Raw genomic sequence first — 12,119 nt, 5'->3', positions numbered from 1 at the left:
CAGGCATGAAAATGGGTCAGGGGTCAAAAAGGTGAGAAGACAGTGGGGGGGGGGGGGGGGGGGGGGCTGCTGATACGGTGACAGGTGTCTTTGGGGGGGTGCGCACGCTAGTGTACAGCAGCAACGGGTGATGCCAGAGGGGTATGGCAATAGTACGGCCCCATAATAGTAAAATAGTAAAAATACCGCGAACTCCAGGCCAAGCGAGTAGTAGCTACATTTTGTGAATGTAGCAAAACGGTGACAGAAGCTACAGAAACGACTAAAAATAATAGCAACATAATAGCAACAGCTTCGTAGCTTTCACATGGCAAGCCTTTTGTGACACACTCTTCCGCCATCTTCTCTCACGATAATGTGGCGCTGAAAAATATTGACCTGTCTTGTGGAGTCAGATCCGTAAACGCGAGAAGCCCGCTTTCGCCATTCCAGATGGCTCAGTCAAAACCATTACGTCTTAATGAACCAATAAATAACATCAGCGGCGAAAATGAGAGTAAAAATACCAGGGTTCACGTGTTTTTATTGAACATGGGCTAAAGCACAGGGTAGACTCAATTGACAAGAGTTTACACCTTCATCTTCATCCTTTTCAGCCCTGGCGTGAATGTTATCCTCACACGTCCATGGATTCACCAGTTACAACTACAGACACACTAGAAAAAATCTTGTTTCTTATTTTATGTCACCGTTAACTACACGGGGTTGACACGAACTTAATAGGCCTATCTATCTACCTATTTATCACAAGAGCTTGTGGCTCTGACAGTGTTCAACGCTGTAGCGAACGGCAGTAACTTTGATTTACTGCAAAATATGAAAACGATTGAAACCATTAATCACCCAATTAAATCCACTGGTAAATGTACAATGTGGTAAATGTAGTGGTAAATATATGATCTGGTAAATGTATGATCTGGTAAATGTAGTGGTAAATGTACGATGTGGTAAATGTAGTGGTAAATGTATGATCTGGTAAATGTAGTGGTAAATGTACGCTCTTCTGCCTTGTCTCTTCTGCCGGTGTAGACAGCACTAGGTCCTGTGCCACAACATGAATGAAGAACGTTTGTATGATTGAAACGCAATTTGGCCTCTATGATAGTTCTGGGCAGGAATTGCTTGCCACTGTGTCATTGAAATTGTCGATTTCGGAAGTGCTTTGTTTGCTTATCATAAGTCAATATGATAATAAAAAATATATATATATAAAATATCTCCCGAACCCCCCCCCCCCCCCCCCCAAAAAAAAAAAAAAAAAACTCCTCGGATCTACACGATTCACGTAGGTCACCCTTTTCAACTTCAAAACGGCGAATTTCGCCGAAAGGTGACAGATTTTCATGCCCGTTACAACCATGACATTTGTACAAAATATATTTTTACAATTTTTTGTAATGCTGCATACGCTGCGGAGCGAGGAGGCGAACACAAACACTGAGAAGAGCGAGATTTATGAAGGGGAATTCCACAATCACGGTCGTAAGGACAGGCATAGGTCATAACGGGAGGACAATCGAATACGAAAGGTAGATGGGCATACTCACTCATGGAACTAGGAACAACACGGCAGCGTAACACAAAACAAGCATGAACGAAATGGGGGGACTATATATAAATGCATGGAACTAACAAGACACAGGTGGAAACACTGACGACATGGGAGTGACAGACAGAGGGAAACCATGACAACAGATAACAAGGCGGGATCAACAGACAAGGAAAACACAGGCACATGGAACAGTGGACCGAGGTTACAGCTAGAAGAGGGGGACGTAGCCCTACGTGACATTTTTGTTCATCATTAAAACTCTAAAACCTTTTTATTTAAAACATTCAATTTACTCAATTAATTTTCCAATATTCTTTTATACTTTTTATTTATTTTAAATCATTCACATCTACAAACCTTTTTTAGAAGAGCTAACTTAATACCTTTTGACACAGTGTCTGCCTGTACAGAAAGGCCAGCTGTAAGGCGTGTGTGTCTGAGTATCTGTCTGTTAATGTGCTGTGTGATCTCATGATTTGTGTTGTGTTTAAAGGAAATGGAAGAACAGAGTGAAGACCCTCAGGCCTCCACGTCCAGAGAACAAGTGAGTAGTAGTTATGCAGTTCAACATGTATAAATACTTCTCAATCTTGACTATACTTCTGTCTTGAAGGAATCCGAGATTCGGGAGATCTACAAAATGTACTTTTGTCTATTGTAATATGTCTATTTATCCAAGAAATAGAATGTAAAAAAGCAGATCTGCAATACAAAATAAAAATAAAATAAATTGGAAATTGGAGCTTGAAATAAAGAAAATGTAGAAAAATGTGAGTATTTGCAAAAATGTCTCACTTTAATATGCTTGTTTTTGCAAGCTAAGTAAATCAAAGTTTCTTCTGTCCACAGGCTGAGCAAGACAATCAAAAAATGTCTCTTTCCAAAAAATTTTTGTGTTAATAATATATTGTGTTAATGAACCAATACAAACAAAATATTCCATTAACCAAAGTAAGTGTTTGCACACATGTCCCTCACAGCTCTACCATCCATGTGGTCTGCAGTTAAAATGTTGTCTTCCTGTTGCTCCAACTGCACTCTTGGCATCGCTTCTTTCTGCAGTATTGCCACATTGTGCAAAACTGCACAGGCTGCTACGATATCACAGGCTCTCTCAGGGGTGACTGAGATGGCACAAGCAGTTAAATCTGTTCTTTAACTGTCCAAATGCCATCTCAATGCATGCCCTTGTCTTGGAATGTGCACGATTGAACCTCCTCTCTGCATCTGTTGTAGAGTCTGCATATGGGGTAAGAAGAAAAGGTTGGCAGGGGTAACCCCTATCCCCAAGCAGTAAGCCAGGAAAAGCACCTACGATTATAAGGAGTAGAGTTAAACACTGAGGCCAAATCTGCACTATTTTGTGTGGTTGGAGTATTCTTACCTTGGACAAACCTCTGTGCCAGTGAGGAGGCACAAAATATTCGTGAATCATGCACCGAGCCAGACCATTTTGCCTCAGTGTTGGAAAATAGATATTTGCTGGTGCAAACCATCTAGAACAATGGCAAAAGTGACAAAGGGTGAAGTTGTTCAAACCCATGGACTGACATGCTTTAAAATTTCTGTTGGGTAGGCAAAACTTGCATGTACTTGTACAGTGATGATGTGAAATGATTTTTGATTCACATAGTCTGCCTCCATGGGTCCAGATGGAGCCTTTATCCAGATGTGAGTGCAGTCTATAGCATCAATAACATTTGGAAATCCTGGAGAATTGAATGCGTTTTGAATTGAATTAATTTTAGCATGAAATAGTTGATCAAGATGAATGCAAAGCACGTTGGTAAGTGCTCTGGATAAGAGCGTCTGTTAAATCATATACATTTAACTCCAAGTTACTGATCAAACCAACACTACTTCTCACAGGGTTGCCAACTTTTGACGTTCGCTTAGAGTGAGATTTTAACCTGGAGGAGGTGGCGAGTGGAAATTGTTGAGTGGGGGGGATTGGCGAACGTAAAAGAGAAGCCTCTCGCTGCAGCCTGCAGGAAGGCGGAGTTGGACATCCAACCCCGCCCACATCCAACTCCACCCTCTTCTCAAGTCCGAAGCCACGCCTATGTTACGTTCGAAACTCGGACTGTTTTTTCTCCCAGTAAACAGAACTTCCAGAACTATTTACGTGTGTTTGATAAGTGTTTTAAGTGCAGAAGTGCATTTTAAGTGCATTTTCAAGTACTTTAGCCTAAATTCCAGCACTTTTCAAATCTGAAACACAATACAACATTAAAATTGGTCAGGTAAATGTTCCTTCCCCTGAGTTTGAGGGGTGTTTCTTTATAACTACCACATATCGTTTCAGGAGGACACTGCAAAGAATGTGACGCGCGCGAGGTGTGCGGAGTCGCGCTACGGTCACTCACGAAAGTATAACTAGCTTTATAGGGGAGACACGGAAAGGCATCGCTAAAAAGGAGAGCTCTTATGTGATTTAGGAATGTGGATCTTGTGTTTAAAAATGTCTTTTATAGAATTATTTGTTCAATTAATTGGTTCAATGCAAACAGATTTCTTCATAACTTATAATTAGTAGGCTTGAAAGTTACCGGATCGAGGCAGACAGTTCCCGGAACGCACCCTTCAAAATGAAAGAGTTCCCGGATCCTGTTCCGGCAGGATACGGCTCAAATTAAGCCCTGATTACACCCCTTCTCCATTATCAACATTACCAACATACCCCTTCTCTATCACCAACATTATCAGTAAACATTACCATTTTAATTGTGTACTTATAGTAGCAAAGTTGCCAACTCTCACGCATTGAGCGTGAGACACACGCATTTGACCGTCTTCACACGCTCTCACGCCACACTTCCGATTTCACACGCCGAAAAAAATCTAGTTTATTTACCTCTGATCTACATCTATGATTCAATGAGTTACTAGTTCGCTCTGGCGCCAACCACCGGCGATCGATCTATTGCGATATAATACTTAATTTGTGTCCATTTACATCCCCCCGTCAACATTTTACGTTCGCCACCCAATAATAATATAAAAATAACGTGGAACGATACACAAAGTAAACGAGGTATGTGTAAATTAAGCGCAACAACGTGTCTCTTGAACACTTGTGAGTTATTATGCATATTTTCAAGTACCACACAGTTATTCTCGAATGAAGAAGTAGTGGGTTGGCGCACGAGAGCGCATTAGAGGGTGGAGTTGGATGTGGGCGGGGTTGGATGTCCAACTCCGCCTTCCTGCAGGCTGCAGCGAGACATACTTGGAGAAAAATGGACACAAGTTAAGTGTTATATCGCGATCTATCGATCGCCGGTGGTTGGCGCCAGAGCGAACTAGTAACTCGTTGAATCACAGATGTGGATCAGAGGTAAATAAACTGGATTTTTTTCAGCGTGAGATATCGAAAGTGTGGCGTGAGAGCGTGTGAAAACAGTCAAATGCGTGTGTCTCACGCTCAATGCGTGAGCCTGTTCTCATGAATACATACCAGCTGTTCTGAAAAAGGCTTCTTTTATGGGAAGGATGCCTCTGTGACCAAGGAATTTTATGAATATATTAAGGAAGCGCTTAAGCGCAAGACAAACCTTTTGAATTTCGCAGCAGACCGTTGCCTTACTAAGATGTTGGTAACATCTTATGCTGGTAGCATGAATGCTCTGCACACTACACACGCTCCCTCATCTACTGGATTCTCTACAAATGGGCATGCCATGGTCAATCAGCCTTCAGCCTTCACTGTTAGCTGCTCTTTTATAGCCTACATTTTGGATTATTTGTATCACCTGTATGAAAATCTTGGTAAGGTAGTTGTCTGTGTCCATTTCCTTTTTGCACCATTAAGTTAACCACACATTTACATTATTTATACTGAACATATGTGAATTGCAGAGTGATATGATTTGCTTGTAATTTGAACACAAAAGATGAAGTATGGGGATAAATATATACCTAAAAGTATCTTCACCTAAATTACTCAGTTATTATTAATACTCAGGTACAAAGAATTGTATTTTTTGTGATATAGAGTTTATGCTAATGTGTGTTTATGGACCATAACGATTAGACATTGTATTCCATCTTACACTGACCTGAATTTAAGATTAAACCAATACACTGAAATGTGCAGAACCCTCACTGATAACTAAAGATTGAAATATAAATTGCATTTGGAAATATAATTATACAATTTTAATAATAATAATAACCTGCAATCATTACAGTACTCCATTAAATGTATAAAAATATGATATGATATGATGCTACATCCACAGCAATTTAATGGATAGAACTGCAGCGGAACCTTGTTCCTCGATTCAGTTTCCCGGATGGCGAGACTATGACATCACACTGCTCAGCCAATAAAAGTGGTCCAGCTAAGCTAAGTCTCAACTCTAGCCTGGTACAGAGCAGGTTTGTTCAAACATATATGTTGCTGTAGTAATTGAGCGAGGCTTAAGTCTAGCCTTTTTCGTGGAACCGACTTTGAGTAAAATGAGCCAGGCTTGTCTTAAAAAGCCTGGCTTACTGAGTTAGCTCGCTTCATGGAATAGCCACCTGGTTAGTGTTTGGTTCATCTTTGTTTCCTATCTATGTGCTTTGTGTAGTTTTGTTTGTTTTCTTATGAAATCTCCTGAATATCCGCACTCGCGTCCAGCCCGCCTTGCCAGTTACACAAATTATGTTAAATATGAGTGTTACACTAATTGATTTGAATCTGAAAACAAATGAATTCATAATAAAATAGTTTGAAGCTTAATTGTTTGCAGCAATATATATATCTTTGTTTCCAAATAAACTTCCAGTCAAACGAAAAGTAAGCATAAGCATGGCAGTTGTGACCGCTATGCATATTAGTATTACAATGAATAACCTACTGAATGGGCAAACTCACCTACTGTAAGGGAGTTTATGATTTACTGTCTGTGACCCTCAGTCAGAACTAATGATAAACTAATGATAATGACAAACTTCATTGATCCCATGAGTAGGAAATTCAGTTTTCCCCAGTAAATCACCGAGAACCTAGAGTGGCCACGCTTTGGGCGCTGCCGTACAGATTAGGGAGAAACATAGAGAGATAACATTAGGAGGAGACAAAAAAATATGACCACAGATTATTCTCACAAACAGGACAGCAGTCTGTGTACATGCAAAATATCCCCATAGCACATACACGCATTTGATAACACAGACAGTCAAGCAGAGAGAGGCATGATTCATTCAGAAAGGGAGGGGGTAGCCAGTAGCCTGGCACACAGTCTTTGTGTCAAAGTTCGCGGTGGAAGGCGAGAGCCATCTCTGACAGTCTCTGTGTGGGGGTAGGAGCAGGTAACCAAGACGACGACCTTCTGGGAGAAATTTGTTTGGGTGCCAATGCGGATAATCATGAATGAAGAATTTAGCAAGGAGTTCGTCCTTGAGTGTTTGAGCACACAAACTCCCCTTAAGTCAGCGGTCTCCCAACTGATCCAACTTCACGCGTAGATCATTGATTTCATCCATGATCAAATCCAGCTTTTTTTTTTTCTAGCCCTGGCTGCACGGACCTGGCTGCACGGACCTCTCCTGACTGTGCTGTTATCAGCTATGCAGACACGTTCTCAGCCACTGATGGCTCTGCCTGTAAACAAGGTTCTGTGTCTCTGTTAAACCACCTCACTGAGTGAGCTTTCAAGGTATCAGCCTCCAAGCTGCATTGATGCCAGTGTACCATCTCCTATCTGGAGTTGATTAACTACTGTCGCCATTGGATACTGGACTGTTCAAATTATGACACCAATGTGAGACAATGCTGCTCTAAAGATCATCCTGAGTAGATCTCCTGCACTGATGCCTTCAGATCCCTCAAAGGGGCCCTGACCTAACCTCTGGCCCTAGACCAAACTATGAACTGCCATTTCATCTGTATGTTTCTGATAAAGGGGTCACTGCTGTGGGGGTTCTGGCCCAAGAGCATTAAATATAAATATAGGTCTGTTACATATCTTTCAAAATCTCTTGATTGTGTTTTACAGGGCATGCCTGCCTGCTTGAGGCCCATTGCTGCCTCTGCACTACTGAATGACGCTGAGAAACTGGTTTTATCTCATCCACTCATGCCACACACGCTGTATCAGGTTGTTAACAGCCACACCTGATTGGTCACACTGGTCACCTGAGTCATGCACTCCAAATGACTCTATTCTGATCTGATCTTCAGATGGTAGGTAGCACTTCCCAAGACTTGTCTACCATTTCTTGTGTGATATGTTCATGGCATTACACGTATCGCCCAAAGAGGGGTCATTAATTCATTGTGTTTAAGAAATTGTTAAACAAAGAAACAAAAATACTATGCTCATTCTTGAGCATGTTTTGGGCAAGTATTTACACCCCATGGGTTAAGAGCTCTCCTGGGGCCTCATGTACTAACGGTGCGTACGTACAAAAACATTTCGTACCCTATGTTTCATGCAAACTGTAAGATGTACTAAATGTGATTTGAATGTGACAAAGTGCGTACCCCCACGACACTTTCACTTCAGGCGTACTTATGTTTCTAATGTGTTTGTCATTTGGCGACACTTAGAGGTGATGCATTGAAATTACAACTATTGAGATATCCTTTACGCACACATTGTAGTAAGCCTGGCAATATAGGCAGATGCTAGGGTCGCCGTCTGTTCAGGGGGGCGCTCGCGTGCATGCGTTTGTTTTTTTTACAAATGAACAATTAATAAATGTGAAAACAAGCAAAGTCCACATAATCATAATTTCATTGTTTAATAATATTAATCAAATTAATAATAATTATAATAACAACACACGACACCTATCACCCGCGCGCAAACCCGCCCTCCCCCGCGCGCTCTGCGCACCTCGTTACTGTTTCTCTGTGGGGAAAAAGACACCACAGAGTGAGTGACATCTCCTCGAAAAGACGTCAAAAAGGCAGAAGTCCTCTGGTGCCCAGGGTAGAAAAAGGAGAAAAGTGGAGGAAGAAAGGCGGCAAAAAACAGGTAATATAATGGTAATATGTGGTGAATTAACACTATACCAGTGGCGAACCGTCAGGGCCTTCAAGGCCTTCTCTGATCTTAAAGATGCTTTATCTATTATATGTAATATATGTTAATAACGCTTCACCAATAATTTGTATTTTTCCTCTAAATCTGCTTTCAAATCCACTTTTCGTGTTTGTGCTGGGAAAAAAAACTCAGTGCTGAAATAAAAAAAATCAACCAATCAGAATATTTCACACAGTTGTTTCGAGGTAAAAGAGAGAAAGGACCTCCCCCAGGACTTATCCCCCAGTGTTTATCTGTCGCATACCCATGCCTTTTACATTAGAAGAGCTTTTATTATAGATTGGCAGTTTAATCAACTAATCATATTTTGAATTACAATGGTGGGGGCGTGCTCCAATGGTCTCAGGGTATTCTCGCTGGTCCTCATGCATCAGTTCTGCGTGGTTGGTGTCTCGTGAGGTTTTAGTTCGTGTGTTGGCAAGTTAGCAGCTCCTAGCCAGCAATACCATGAGGTTTTACAAGCGGAAAGGATGGAATCGCAGGATGTTTATAACAGATACGTGTTCGGCTATTAATAATTTGCTGATATTTGTGAACAAAATGTGATGTTTGGACTTCTAACTGACTGGAAATTGGTGGTTAAATGATGCAGAATTTGTGTAGGTAAGTTGCACATAGTAGACACGATGACGACAACAGTGGTGTGGACGTGTTTTAATACTATGGTCATGTTTTCATTTGGCTCTGTCTAGTGAAGAACCATGGCCAGTAAGTACGGTCCGCCACTGCACTATACTATATGTTGTACTGTAAAAGTTCTCTTCAGAAAGGTAGTTACTAGCTAGCAAGTGATAGCGTCAGTTACTCCCTTCCCTAAACTCATTAAAGAAATTTTAAAAGACCTCATAACCCCCCTTTTTCACTAAATAAGCAGGTCTTAATCCTCATTGATTAGAGACACCCTACAATAAGCAGAAACTTCAGATGTTGTTAGTGTAATCACGTTCTATCGTCTCTTTTGTATTTTTTGCATTTGGTAAAAGCTCCAATTAAAGTGGTAACGGAGTCGTGACTTTTCTAGCACCTGCCGAATTCTAATTGAAGGGTGCTTAGTTTTAATATGAGAATGCGTGTTTGATGTGTTTCCATCTTTGGCGGTGAATTTCTGTAAGCAGATCTTACACACTGACTCATATGGGTAGCTGGCTCTCATTTTTATTTGAAACAAACCCAAAATGCTGCTTATCTGTAGCAGTGGTGTTTTTCTTTGAAACCAGCTCGCTTGACTCACAACTAACACTCAATTGTCATCACTCCATAACCAATCAGTGAGCTCTTACTGCTGACCCCGCCCACAGATCTTTTTAATGGATGTGCAAAATGTCTTAAATGCCCCATTTTTCAAAGTACATATTTGGCACGTTGCGTCACGTCACATGGTTAATATATTGCCACAGTTTTACACTAGTCATCATACTGCCCAATCCTAGTAGGTGCTATTATTAGATTAGCTCAGCAAGTTTTAAAATAAATATATATTAAAACACACAAATGCTCCTCTGTTCATTGCAGATGCACTTTTGAAATAATAATGTTGCAGTAGGCAAATTGCCCTGATTTGCACTGGTGGTAGTTGTTTTTTTATTTTTTAAATTTATTATTAATATTTAAAAGTTGTTCTCTGCACTACTTTATGTAAAATATATTTTACATAATATTTTTTGTGCAACACCTTTATATTTATTGCTTCTTATTGTGATGTGCGGAGGAGGCAAGCATGACGAACAAAGATCTGATGTAACATACAACTTTATTTACACAAAACGTGAAGCTCAGCGCGGCAGCGCAAGAACTTTTAACCGACACTTACGCAGGCACGAAGCTTTAGACAAAGACGAGCACGAGGCATTGCGCGAACGCACATTAAATAGGTGCTCGCTACTCTTGGTGTGTCCAATGAAGTTGGAAAGCCCCGAACCTACACCGACGGGTAGGTCCGGAGCCGCTGGACTCACGAGCCCCTGAGAGCCGTCTCCCCCGATGGTGGGAACTGCCACGAATAGCTCCAAAACACCCTCCCTGGGAAGACAGGGGAAAATACTTTAAACACGGGCACAGTTACAAACACACACACAGGCACGTTCAACATAAAGGGCACAAGAGGAAAAAGGGGGTTTGGGGGAAACATTGGAATGGACAAACAAACAGGCACAGGCAGCCCCAAAATCATTCTGGCTGCCTGCCAGAGCACTAGCAGTGGCGCGACCCCTCCTGGGGTTGCAGGCGAGACAGGCGGCGGAGTCCCTCCGGCCTTCGGGACTGAGCTCCCCCGAAGATTGTGCGCCGCGTTGCTTTTCTCGGGGCGCTTTGGTCACCTTTCGAGGCGCTACCAGAGGGCTTGCGTTACGCTGCTCGCTGGCTACTGTCAACTGCGCCTCCTGGGCACCCCTAACCCCCACGTCGGGCCGCGGGCTGGACCAACGCCCACTCACACTCCCGGGGACAGCGCTGGCTCGCCCCTCGAGGTCTCCATCTCCTCCTCTTCCTCGGAGCCGCCCCGACCTAGAGACATCGGCTCCTCGGTCGTGCAGCATGAACTGCTCCCCTCAGAGGGGGCACGAGGAACGTCCACTCCACTTGGGAACCCCTTCTCAGACTGGACTGTCAGCTCAGACCACCCAGAGACGCTGTCCTCCTCCTCGCTCTCGCTGTTGTGCTCCGAGGGCGGTGTGCAAACGGATGGAGGGGGGCTGACTTCATCCTCCTGCTCACCATAATACTCGGTGGACTCCGAGTATACGGATGGAGGAGGGCTGACTTCCTCTTCTTCCCTGTAATACTCGGTAGGGGCCGAGTAAACGGATGAAGGGGGGCTGACGTCTTCCTCTCCCTCACCGTAATACTCGGTAGGGGCCGAGTAAAGGAGGGCTGATCTCTTCCTCCGCACTGTGGTGCTCGGTGGGGGTCGAGTGGGGGGGCTGACCTCCTCCTCTTCCGAGAAGCTGCAGACACGGTGGGAAGCCGCTAGCCTCACCCTCGCTCTCCTCTTCTGAGTATACGGGGGGGGGACTCTCCTCCTCTCCACTCTTGAACTCGTACTCGGGGGGCGGGGCACTCTGTGCTGAGTTGGGTCCAGTTTTGGAGAGAGAAACGGTGAGGAGTCGCGCATTGCCAGTTCCTTTACAGGTGCTGACAATGCTCGGCTTCCTGGCAACTGGCTTATTTCAAAGACAACTGGCAGACCAGTTGGGGATGTCCCAGTCATCTTTGAGCTGGGCCATGCCAGCTGTTTTGGATGAGATGATCTGCATGTCAGCTATGTTCCCATATGAAGCGGTTGACCAGGCAAACATTAAAGCGCAATTTGCTGTGATAGCCGGTTTCCCTAATGTAATCAGAGCGATCGACTGCACACACATTTCTATAAAGGCACCATCTGAGGAGGAATTTGCTTATGTGAATAGAAAGTACTTTCATTCCATAAATGTACAAATAACCTATGATGCAAAAATGTGCCTTACTAATGTAGTGGCACGTTGGCCTGGATCAACCCATGATTCGTACATCCTTATAAACAGCATGGTTGGGAT

General features: G+C 43.0%; 1 long non-coding RNA gene across 2 annotated transcripts; it reads right to left on the bottom strand.

Moving 5' to 3' along the window:
• Positions 1–2,473: 2,473 nt before the first annotated feature.
• On the bottom strand, positions 2,474–3,485 carry LOC143488696 (uncharacterized). Of its 2 annotated transcripts, none has more exons than XR_013124508.1 (3): positions 3,146–3,485; positions 2,937–3,048; positions 2,474–2,863 (listed from the first exon to the last, which is right to left on the bottom strand). It is a non-coding gene; the product is annotated as an uncharacterized LOC143488696 (long non-coding RNA). The 2 variants fall into 2 exon arrangements; XR_013124507.1 differs by having other exon boundaries at positions 2,474–2,791.
• Between the last annotated feature and the right edge of the window lie 8,634 nt (positions 3,486–12,119).

Source organism: Brachyhypopomus gauderio, unplaced genomic scaffold, assembly GCF_052324685.1.
Source record: "Brachyhypopomus gauderio isolate BG-103 unplaced genomic scaffold, BGAUD_0.2 sc54, whole genome shotgun sequence".
Classification (NCBI taxonomy): domain Eukaryota; kingdom Metazoa; phylum Chordata; class Actinopteri; order Gymnotiformes; family Hypopomidae; genus Brachyhypopomus; species Brachyhypopomus gauderio.
The sequence above is the reverse complement of the archived record's forward strand: the minus strand, read 5'-3'. Positions and strand labels throughout refer to the sequence as shown.